Genomic DNA, 12,269 nt, shown 5'->3' on the forward strand with positions numbered 1-12,269 from the left:
CCTGAAGACATTGGAGAGATACCAAGGCAGTTAAGACCTCAAGGGTTAAGACACCAGAGAGAAGGAAATTCTGAGTAAGAAGCCTCAAATCCCATGCTACATTTCCTAGCTGAGAAGCCAAGTAGGAAGCAGTGAGTGAGAGGATGAGCAGATGAGCAGAGCTTCTAGTGGTCTTAGATAGCCAACTGGGCAAAAAGTGAGGTTGGGGGTCCCTAATAATCACTTTAGATATACAGTTGTGATGACCAGAGAACTCAGAGTGAAACAGAAATAGAGTAGCCTATACAAACACTAAAGCCCTGTGATGAATCAGCTCAATTCAAGGTTGCTTGTTTACTTGCCCCAAACATTACATGTGCTAGAACCTAAAGCAAGTTCTCTCAGAAGTATATCATCCAGCAATTCAAATCATTGCTACTGCATTTTCTATGTAATGTTCAGCCATCAATAAAAAAGAAACAAGCATATGAAAATTAGACCAAATGAACAAAAATGTAAGAGGACATATGAAGCAGAACCAAAGAGATCCAGGTACTGAGGTTGTCAGAGGCTGACTTTAAAATGACTGTAATTAATATTCAAGAAACAAAAAGTGAGTGGAATCATATGTAGCAGATATACAATGATAAAAGTGTCCAGGAAGTACTTAGGCAGATAAAAGTGAACTCATACAGAAGCAGAAAGAAATAGTCACCAAAACAATACATGAATGTGGAGGAATAGTGGCCATTTAAAAAATAAAATTAAAATACTGTGGTGTGTGGTCTAAAATATATATAAATTATAAAGCTACATAAAATGTTAACAAAAACATGATAGGGTAGTGAAAGGAGTTAGAGTATTGTATGGTGTTTGTGTCATTCTGGAAGTGATTAAAGCACTAATTTCTAATAGACTCATGACTCAGTGATCAATATGGTAATCACTAAAATCACTAGGTCCTTCTAGTCAAGGCTATGGTTTTTCCAGTGGTCATGTACAGATGTGAGAGTTGGACTGTGAAGAAAGCTGAGGGCCGAAAAATTGATGCTTTTGAACTGTGGTATTGGAGAAGACTCTTGAGAGTCCCTTGGACTGCAAGGAGATCCAACCAGTCCATCCTAAAGGAAATCAGTCCTGGGTGTTCATTGGAAGGACTGATGCTGAAGCTGAAACTCCAATACTTGGGCCACCTCATGCGAAGAGTTGACTCATTGGAAAAGATCTTGATGCTGGGAGGGATTGGTGGCAGGAGGAGAAGGGGATGACAGAAGATGAGGTGGCTGGATGGCATCACCGACTCGATGGACATGAGTTTGAGTAAACTCCGGCAGTTGGTGATGGACAGGGAGGCCTGCTGCGATTCATGGGGTCGCAAAGAGTCAGACACAACTGAGCGACTGAACTGAACTGAAAATTAATACTCAAGAAAGTTTAAAATAATGTATATACTGACACAGGGGAAACAGGCTATATTTTAAAAATCAAAAAAAGAAGAAATGAATGAAAAAAAGGTGGGGGAAATTAGAAATTATGTTGTTTGATAGCTGATTCAAATGCAAATGTATCAGTAATGACATTAAGTATAGTGAGTGATTGAATGTGGGTCAGGTTTGAACCAAGTTTGGAAGCAAGGACCAACTGTGATGGTATACAGAGAGAGACAGTATACCATGATGGCAGAAAATACTAAGGAAGAGACAGTTCTGAGATGTAAAGCAGAAAACAAATCAGTTAGGCAAATGAAGATTTGTATGGCTGGTTGGGGAGAGGATGGCAAGAACATAAAGTAGCTATGAGATGTTTAAACTACTTTAAGATTGTACATTAGTCTGCTTGGGCTGCCATAATCAAGTACCACAGACTGGGTGGCTTAAACAACTGAAATTTATTACCGCACCATTCTGGAGGCTGGAAGTTGAAATCAGGGAATCAGCAGGGTTTCTTCCTTCTGAAACTGTGAGGGAAGATTCTGCTCCAGGCCCTTCTCATTAGTTTGTCAATGGCTGTCTTCTACCTGTCTTTTTTCACATCACTCCCCTCTATGCATGTCTGTGTCCAAATTGCCTCTTACTATAAAGACACAGTCATCTCTGACTACAACCCACCAGAATATCCTCATTTTAACTTGCTTATCTTTGTAAAGCCATTTCATGGATCACAGCCTTGTACATGGCAAAGGAGCTGGCATAACTCAATGAAGCTATGAATCATACACTCCAAGGACACCCAAGATGGAAGGGTCATAGTGGAGAGTTCTGATAAAATGTGGTCCACGGTAGGAGGAAATTGCAACTCACTCCAGCATTCTGGGTGAAAGCAGAAACAATGCCCAGTTGTGGACGTGTCTGGTGGTGAAAGAAAAGTCCAGTGGTGGAAAGAACAATATTAAATAGGAACCTGGAATGTTAGGCCCATGAATCAAGGTAAATTGGATGTGGTCAAACAGGAGATGGCAAGAGTGAACATCAACATCTTAGGAATCAGTGAACTAAAATGGACGGGAATGAGTGAATTTAATTCAGATGACCATTATATCTACTACTGTAGGCAAGAATCCCTTAGAAGAAATGGAGTAGCCATCACAGTCAACAAAAGAGTCCAAAATGCAATATGTGGGTGCACTCTCAAAAACAACAGAATGATCTCAGTTTATTTCCAAGGCAAACCGTTCAACATCACAGTAATCCAAGTCTATGGCCCAACCAGTGAGGCTGAAGAAGCAAAAGTTGGCAAGTTCTATGATGACCTACAAGACCTTCTAGAACTAAAACCAAAAAACAGATGTCCTTTTCATCATAGGGGATTAGAATGAACAAGTAGGAAGTCAAGAGATACCTGGAATAAAAGGCAAGTTTGCCCTTGGAGTACACAATGAAGCAGGGCAAAGGCTAACAGAGTTTTGACAAGAGAACACACTGGTCATAGTAAACACCCTCTTCCAACAGCACAAGAGAAGACTCTACACATGGACATCACCAGATGGTCAATACTGAAATCAGATTGATTATAATCTTTGCAGATGAAGATGGAGAAGCTCTATACAGTCAGCAAAAACAAGACTGGTGACTGTGGCTCAGATCATGAACTCCTTATTGCAAAATTCAAACTTAAATTGCAGAAAGTAGGGAGAACCACTAGGCCGTTCAGGTATGACCTAAATCAAATCCCTTACAATTATATAGTGGAGGTGACAAATAGGTTCAAGGGATTCAATCTAATAGACAGAATGCCTGAAGAACTATGGACTGAGGTTCATAACACTGTATAGGAGGCGATGATCAAAACCATCCCCAAGAAAAAGAAATGCAAGAAGGCAAAATGGTTGTCTGAGGAGGCCTTACAAATAGCTGAGAAAAGAAGAGAAGTGAAAGGCAAGGAGAAAGGGAAACATATACAGAACTGAATGCAGAGTTCCAAAGAATAGCAAAGAGAGGTAAGAAACCCTTCTTAATTGAACAATGCAAAGAAATAGAGGAAAAAAACAGAAGGGGAAAAAGTGGAAGCTATGGCTGCTTTTCTTTTCTTGGGCTCCAAAATCACTGCAGATGGTGACTGCAGCCATAAAATTAAAAGACTCTTGCTCCTTGAAAGAAAAGCTATGAGAAACCTAGACAGCATATGAAAAAGCAGAGACTTTGCCAAAAAAAAGTATGTATGGTCAAAGCTACTTTTTTCCAGTTCAGTTCATTTCGGTTGCTCAGTCATGTGCTACTAAGTACGCCAGGACTGCAAGCATGCCAGGCTTCTCTGTCCATCACCAACTCCCGGAGCTTGCTCAAATTCATGTCCATTGAATCAGTGATGCCATCCAACCATCTCACCCTCTGTCATCCCCTTCTCCTCCTGCCTTCAGTCTTTCCCAGCATCAGGGTCTTTTCCAATGAATCAGCTCTTTGCATCAGGTGGCCAAAGTATTGGAGTTTCAGCTTCAGCATCAGTCCTTCCAATGAATATTCAGGACTGATTTCCTTTAGAATGAACTGGTTGGATCTCCTTGCAGTCCAAGGGACCCTCAAGAGTCTTCTCCAACACCACAGTTCAAAAGCAATAATTCTTCGGTGCTCAGCTTGCTTTATGATCCAATTCTCACATCTGTACATGACTACTGGAAAAACAATAGCTTTGACTAGATGGACCTTTGTCAGCAAAGTAATGTCTCTGCTTTTTAATATGCTATCTAGGTTGGTCATAGCTTTTCTTCCAAGGAGTAAGTTGTCTTTTAATTTCATGGCTGCAGTCACTGTCTACAGTGATTTTGGAGCCCAAGAAAATAAAGTCTGTCACTCTTTCCATTGTTTCCCCATCTATTTGCCATGAAGTGATGGGACCGGTTGCCAGGATCTTCGATTTTTGAATGTTGAGGGTTTTTTTTTTTTTTTTAAATATGGAACGCTTCACGAATTTGCATGTCATCCTTGCGCATGGGCCATGCTTATCTTCTCTGTATCGTTCCAATTTTAGTATATGTGCTGCCGAAGCGAGCACGAGTGTTGAGTTTTAAGACAGCTTTTCCACTCTCCTCTTTTACTTTCATCAAGAGGCTCTTTAGTTCTTTGCTTTCTGCCACAAGGGTGGTGTCATCCGCATATCTGAGGTTATTGAAATTTCTCCTGGCAATCTTGATTCCAGTTTGGACCTTATCCAGCCCAGCATTTTTTGCCAGTACTCAAGTACAAATGTGAGAGTTGGACCATAACGAAGGCTGAGTGCTGAAGAATTGATGCTTTTGAATTGTGGTGCTGAAAAAGACTCTTGAGAGTCCCTTGGACTTTAGGGAGATAAAACCCCAGTCAATCCTAAAGGAAATCAACCCTAAGTATTCATTGGAAGGACTGAAGCTGAAGGTCTAATACTTTGGCCACCTGATGGGAAGAGCCAACTCATTTGAAAAGACCCTGATGCTGGGAAAGATGGAGGGGAGCAGGAGAAGGGAGAGACAGAGGATGAGATGGTTAGATAGCATCTGTGACTCAATGGACATGAATTTGACCAAGCTCCAGGAGATAGTGAAGGACAGGGAAGCCTGGCATGCTGCAGTCCATGGGCTCAGAGTAAGACATGACTTAGCAACATAACAACAAGGATCTTAGTAAAGACTGTATCTCTAAATTAGGTCACAGTGTGAGGCACTAGAGGTTAGGACTTCAACATTAAATTTGTGGTGGGACACAATTCAATCCATAACAGTGTTTATCATTAGCATTGTGGCTTGAAAGTCAAATATGTTTGGAATGCTTTACAAGGCAACAGAAAATGTTTTTAGAAATATAAAAATGTTAATAGAGATATATAATTCCTGTTATACTTGAGTATGAGCAGAATCTGCTATCAGCAGCAGTGAATCACCTTAAGGATGTTTTATTTGTATTCAATTCTGAGTTGCACGCATAGGAAAGATTTCAAAATCTCAGGAAGGATCAGTGCAGAGCCCTTAAGTATTAGTGAACATCAGTTAATATCATTTTCAAAGAACAAAAGACATGAATTAGTTCAGTTGTTTGATGAAAGATATTTACCGCTCCCTTCCCCATGCCCAGAATATAGCTCATACCCACCTCAAAAGTGTTGGCTAGATTTTTACAGTCCCATCCCAGACATCTTACTCTTTTTGGCATTTTAATTACACAACAATTAGGCACACACTGATATACACTGATTTTTTAAGTTATATTTTTGTTAAATAGCTGCTCAAATAGCTTGCTCCCCCTGGATTGTCACACACCACCTTAATTCAACCATGTGAAATTATACTTTTGTTCTCCAGAGTGTACTGTGTTTAACCCAAGAGGTTTGCAAGATACTCACTTTGTGAAAATGCAACTTATATATTGCTATTTAATTGTAAAAATAAAAGAGAAATGAAGTTTTACTGATATTTTTACATTAAGATGAATAACTTTGTCTACCCCATATTGGTCACATGTCATAGTTGGGATGTGAACTACTTTGAGGGAGATGTTGAGAGTTCCATGAGAGGGCCTATAGGCCCTATGCCCAACCCCCACCTCCATCCACCTATAGCATCATGAAATGATTTGTAGACTCTGTATGCCTAGTTAAGATTCTTTATTTGTCTAGTTTTAACCAATCAAACCCTTTGAAAATGGATTTGACCTAATAAGATTTCTGAAAAGTTACATTAGAGTGAAGATACTATGAAAAATTCAAGCACAAGAGAAGAGCAATAAAGAGAGTGCACTGGCACTTCTAGCAAGGGTTTCTCAGCTGGGACAGGAAGGAAAACAATGTCAACCTAATTATTTCTGCTCAAAGTTTAAAAAATAAAAATCCTGGAGAATACTATTAGAAAAATGAGCTTGTATTTATTACTGTTCACAGTGACCTTTGACCATCTTTCAAGCCATAAAACATTGTAAGACTCTAAAAAACTAAGCACCTAGAACATGAAAACAAGTCTCAATAATTGGAAGTAAATTAATATTGTATATTAATGAGAAAATAACGTTAAATGTTAACTTGATAATTATCTTTTCCGTGTCTATTTTGGTGTTTTTCCAAAATGCATATATTATTATATTACACGTGTATATAAAACATAATGAAATAGATATACATATATTGAGATGCTCTAAACAGTTTTGCTAGCATTAGGGTCTGATAAAACAATTGGGAGATTTATACTCCACATATGCTTTTATTTAGAAGTAGATATATCAAGTGAATTTCCAACTGAAATTTCTCCATTTTAAAAAATCACACTTTGACAAAGTGAAGCTAGAGAGTTCTGACTAGTAAGTTTCTGAAGTTCCAAGATCAATTCAGAAGCAAATTCTATACAAATATAACTAGCTCATTAAAATGGACATAGGACACAATGTGCTTAGCTAAAAAAAAATAACAGTTGAATATACTTTTCACTTAATCACAGTATTTACTGAATGTTTATTATATGTCAGGGACTCCTTGGACTCCTTTCTGGTGGAAATGACAAAACAATAAATATACAATGTGTCAAATGTGATAAATGCTAGCTAGGGAGATACCAGCATTAGGATGCACTGGCTAAAGAATGCTAGCAAAGGCAACTATTACTTCATCGAATGTGATCAGCAAACCCCTGACTGATGAGGTGAGTTGAACAGTGACTGCATGAGCTGGCTGGCTGTTCCAGGAAGAGGGAAATGCGGGACAAACCCCCTGTGTGATGTGTTCCAGTAACAGCAAGGATGCCAGTGGGAGAAGTGGAGGCAGCAAGGTGGTACTAGTACGACAGTAACAGGCAGCAGAAGACTAGATCAAGAGCAAGCCTTCAGCCACTGGAAGAGGTGTGTATTTAGCTCTGAATGAAATGGCAAAGCCAACGGAGGATAAAGAGACAATAAGTGACATAACTGAAAAGGATGGACATGTTTTAGAAGTATGACTCTGGTCTGTTGAGTCATAGTCATCTGTGGATAGGGAACTTAGCAGAGAGACCATTTCTGAAAATGTAATAATCAAAGCAAGTGACAATGATGACTAGACCAGGACGGCAGCCATGGAAGGGTGGGAAAAGGTTGAATTCTGGACATATTTTGAAAGTAGAACAAAAAGTATTTGCTGAGGAGTTGGGAGAGAAAGACCGGAAAATGAAAACTCCCTCTCAAGTTTGAGGCCAAAGCAACTAGAGATGGGGAGGAACACGTGTGGGGGGAGGGGAAGTTGGTAGAAGGGTAGCCTGGAAGTGCTGTTAGGGAACAAGGAGGGTCCCCATCTCGAGGACCATGGCACAAGCAGGCGGGGGGCGGGGGGTGTGAAATAATGGAGCAGTAAAGAAGGAAGTTGCAGAGGAAGTATTTTCTCAGTGGAAACTCAGGCTTGGGATAGAGTAAGAAGGTAAATGGACAGTTTTAGAAAATTAGTATAAATGACTCACCTTGCTGTAAGGCAGAAACTAACACAATGTTGTAAATCAACTATACTCCAGTAAAAAGTCATTTAAAAAGAGAGAATTAGGCTATATGGAGATATGACATATGGAATTTTTTTCTGGTTCAAGAATAGCAGGAGTTCTGGAGATCAGTGGAAAGGATTGGGGGAGGTGGGTTTTGGGACATGGGAACAGACTGAGGGTGTAGAGAGTCATGTGGGGATGAGAGTCAGGGTAAGGAAGGATAACCTTGTTTTGTCAGTCACTGATACAATGAAAATAAAGGGCATCATTTAGTAATCCTATCTATCTAATATTTTGGTAATTGATATTAGGATGTCATTCAATTCAAATATAATATATTATGGGTCTTGAAACATAAATAAATTTCCAAAGAACCCTTGAGGATGAACCATGTGAAGAAGTTGAATGCTAGGGATCAGAATAACAAAACACAGAATCTCACCTTCCATTAAATCTTAATTTAGTTGGGGATTTAAGCCAAATAACTGAGAATTTCTATAACCTACTATTTTATAAAAATGAAAAATAATATGATTCATATAAGGCTATATTTATTCAAACAAGTACCACACAGGTGGTATATTTAAAAAACTTCAAGTTCAGAGGAGACATACATAACTGTGGCCTGGGGTTGCCTCAAGAGGTGTCTTGACAAAGTGATGAATAAGCAGTAAAAAGGGGAGGATGCATTCCAGGCAGAGAGAAAAGATCAAAATTTAAGGAACTTTTCTGAGTTTCTCGGTAGATGTTCTTCCTTCTATCTAAAGCATAAATTCTCCATAAATATCTAAATATTTCACTAGTATGATTATTAACTATTGGATGATGATATTTCAGGGATATTAAGCAGCTTGTCTCTACTGACAAAGCTGTACATTTTTATTTTTAATTATGCTACTGACATCAAAAAAAAAGTCTGAAAGCAAAGAGAGCAGATGTGTATTCCATGGGATTTAAAGAGTAATCCATCGTCCATTGCACCCACTTAGGTTCAGGCAGGAAGAAACACTTGCTAATGAGTCAGATGATTACCAGCATTGAGTTTATTTAGAGGAATTCCATGTGTGAGGGTGGGCCTGGAGTGAGTACACCCAGAAATAGAAATGTGAATGCCACCCTGTCAACATTATTAAAATACAGATATGCTGACTCGGCTTTGTACAACTCAAGTTTATCAATTGTTACTGTTCTAGGCTGCAGCTTAAATCTAGATGCTCTCCTAACATGGACTCAGCTTATAGGTGCTGTTTGGCTAGGCTGCCCACACAGCAGAGGTATATACTATAAAAAGCTGAACCGAGATAATGTCATGCACTTGGAAAGTCTATGACAAGAATTCTACTGCCATCAAGAGCATCTTTCCTTCATAGCAGGTCAAACACGACTCTAATTCAATTTGTGGAATGCTAAAATCTTTGGTAGAGAAATAACCATACCAGCTCCCCTGAAGCAGCAGGAAATACTCCCTCTTCACCAAGCTGCAATTTATTTCACAATCACTATTTGATTTTAGACATAAACTGAACTATTCACTGCAATGATTGACACTATTAATCATTAACTGGCTCTAAGTGTTAAGGAGAACACACACACTGTCATTGTCTGCCACAAAAATAAAGAAAACCATCCTTTTTGGTTTCAAATTATAATATCTGCTTAACTATTCTGTTTCAGTGAAATGTTGAGTACAAAGTCACTGTGTCTGTTTTCAAAATATGTGGGGTTTTTTTTTTTACTTTGAATTTTTTTAAACTACATCTTAAAATGCTGTTTTAATTTCTGTCTTTTCTCCAAATGATTGTCTTGTCCCTCTTTAGGAAACCTGCTGATTTCCAAAAATGTTTAAGATATTTGATAATCTGAAAGGGATTCCAAAGCTCCATTTCTGTCAGCATTTAATTATAGTTGATCTTCAGTAATACTCACCCTTGTGCAGTTACAGTGAAAAAATCATTAACCTTCCTAGAGTAAATCAAACATATCCTCAAACAAAAGCTTTACGTGGGGGACCATCTCCTTAAAGATTATCGCATCACAGAGCTCAAAGTACAGTTACTCTGTGGTTTATACCACTAGGTGATTCTGAGCATAATCACAGATATTGACATTTGCCTGAGGATGTAGAGTCTTTAAAAATTTTTAGACTAATGACTGTGTCTATCATAATTATGCAAATAGTTGAATCCATTAACAAAAAAAGAGTTACCTATAAGATTTTTTTTGTGGTCAAAATCTATAAATAAGCTCTGTGCTTGAAAGGAAAGAAGGTTGGACACTGGAATCCAAATACCTAGGTTTGAATCCTATGGATTTTGTCTTTTGTAAAAAAAAATTAATTTACTTATTTTAATTGGAGGCTAATTACTTCACAATATTGTGGTGGGTTTTGCCATACATAGACATGAATCAGCCATGGGTATACATGTACACCCACGTACACCCATGGCTGAATCCTGTTTGTCTTTAGGAAAGCTAACTGAACTCTCTGAATCTATTTTCTTTTCTTTGGATTTTTTATGGTGGGGGGGGTAATCTTTGTATTTCATGGTTGTTGAAAGAATTAAATAATTGCCTGTTAAATATGTGATAGATAGTGACTAAAGCTAACTGCCAGTTTGGGCTGTAACCTCAGCAAAATTATTTAAATCTATTACATAGCTACAAGAGACAAGGGAAGGAAAATATTTAGTATTAGATAATAACCAGTATCTGGGACAATAATTATTTTTACATGCATTGATTCAATATTATATGCTGTCCGTCCTCGACTGTTCCATTTACCACCACGGCCTCCACACTATCAGAAGGCACCCTGTTCCCATTTAAAGGCAACACCAGTATCTTCAAAAGAGAAATGAAATTAGGATTTAGTTGGAGGGGCGACAAAGATCTAGGCAAAGATCTAAAACTAGACAGCATGATGGTCAGGAGGTACAACTGGGAAAGGGGACTTCAGGGCAGTGAGTGACTAAACTCTTCAGATTCTGTCTTTAGCAATTTGTGGAGCCTCTGGAAGAGGCAAAGCCAATAGTCAAACACAACTGAGCAACTGAACTGAACTGAACTGACTGATAAGTATCTGGAGCTCAGGGATGAATTCTAGATTAGAAGATTCAAGAGGAATTCAACAGCATTTAGGAAGGAGCTGAAGCCATGTGTCAGGGGGAGGTAACCCAGGAAGAAAACACAGGATGAATACAGAGGATTTAGGCAGTATCCAAAAGATAGGATTTGGCCATAGAGATACTTCAAATTGAGCTTACTCAGAGGAAAAGAAACTCACATTAGGAAATACAATCACTGGCAGATATATACAAAGAAAACCAAGATGAGTACTCTCACAGAAATCTGAGAAGGAAACTTTTAAAGAGGAAACAGTAGAAAAGTCATTGGATTCAGTGATGTGTTGGACATATTTCTAAGAAAGCTAAGAACAAAAGCCACCCTTCTTTGAGTGAGGAACAAATTAGTAACTGAGAAACTGCAAAGATAGTAATATGACATATTTCATGAGGAAGCTTGGTAGCTTGGTTGAGAAGGAAGGAGAGAAGTTGGACAGTGCTTATCATGGGACATGTGCTCCAGATGTGATCGTTTTAGGCCGAGGAAACATTTAGTGCAGAGAAAAAAAGCAGACAAGGCAGAGGAGACCAGACCTGACCGGGAACGGAGATGATTCCTGAAGAGAAGGAACGGACTGAAATCTAATCCTTAATGTGATTTCCCTTGACCTCCAAGTGGGAACAAAGACAGTCTCTCATTAATGCCCATTTTGAAACTGTCAAGAGACACAACACAGCAGCAGCATCTGGTCATCTGCTAGAAGTCACACTCCGTTAAGTGGAGATTATACAATAAATTCATGACTTTCAGTTTTGATAATTCTATCGCTCTGCCAATTGAAGAGACAGCATGCAAACATGCTCATTTCCATCCACTAGAACATTGAGGGTGAAGTAGAAGAGAGAAAACTCTGGGAGAAAGCGACAGATCAGATGAAAATTTCCAACTGAAATTAAAGGAGTGTACTGAGCCTGAAATGGGCTATGTGTGCTGTGTGCTAAGTCACTTCTGTCGTGTCTGACTCTCTGGACTGTAGCCCACCAGGCTCTTCTGTCCATGGGATTCTCTAGGCAAGAATGCTGGAGTGGGTTGCCATGCCCTCCTCCAGCAGATCTTCCCAACCCAGGAATTGAACCTGAGTCTCTTACGTCTCCTGCATTGGCAGTGGGGTTCTTGACCACTAGCGCCACCTGGGAAATGGGCTATAGGACATGAGAATACAGTTTCTAGAAAACTCTGGGTAAAAAGCACTGTGATGTGTTGGCTGGAGATTACAAACAAAGATTCATCCTAAAGGATAAAAGCTATCTGGGAAAGTTAAAGCTCAAAA

At 39.0% G+C, this 12,269-nt stretch overlaps 1 non-coding gene across 1 annotated transcript; it reads right to left on the minus strand.

Moving 5' to 3' along the window:
- Window positions 1-4,360: 4,360 nt before the first annotated feature.
- LOC133053225 (U6 spliceosomal RNA) lies at window positions 4,361-4,467 on the minus strand. The gene has a single exon (XR_009692159.1). It is a non-coding gene; the product is annotated as a U6 spliceosomal RNA (small nuclear RNA).
- Between the last annotated feature and the right edge of the window lie 7,802 nt (window positions 4,468-12,269).

The sequence above is a fragment of the Dama dama genome, chromosome X, assembly GCF_033118175.1.
Source record: "Dama dama isolate Ldn47 chromosome X, ASM3311817v1, whole genome shotgun sequence".
Taxonomy (NCBI): Eukaryota; Metazoa; Chordata; class Mammalia; order Artiodactyla; family Cervidae; genus Dama; species Dama dama.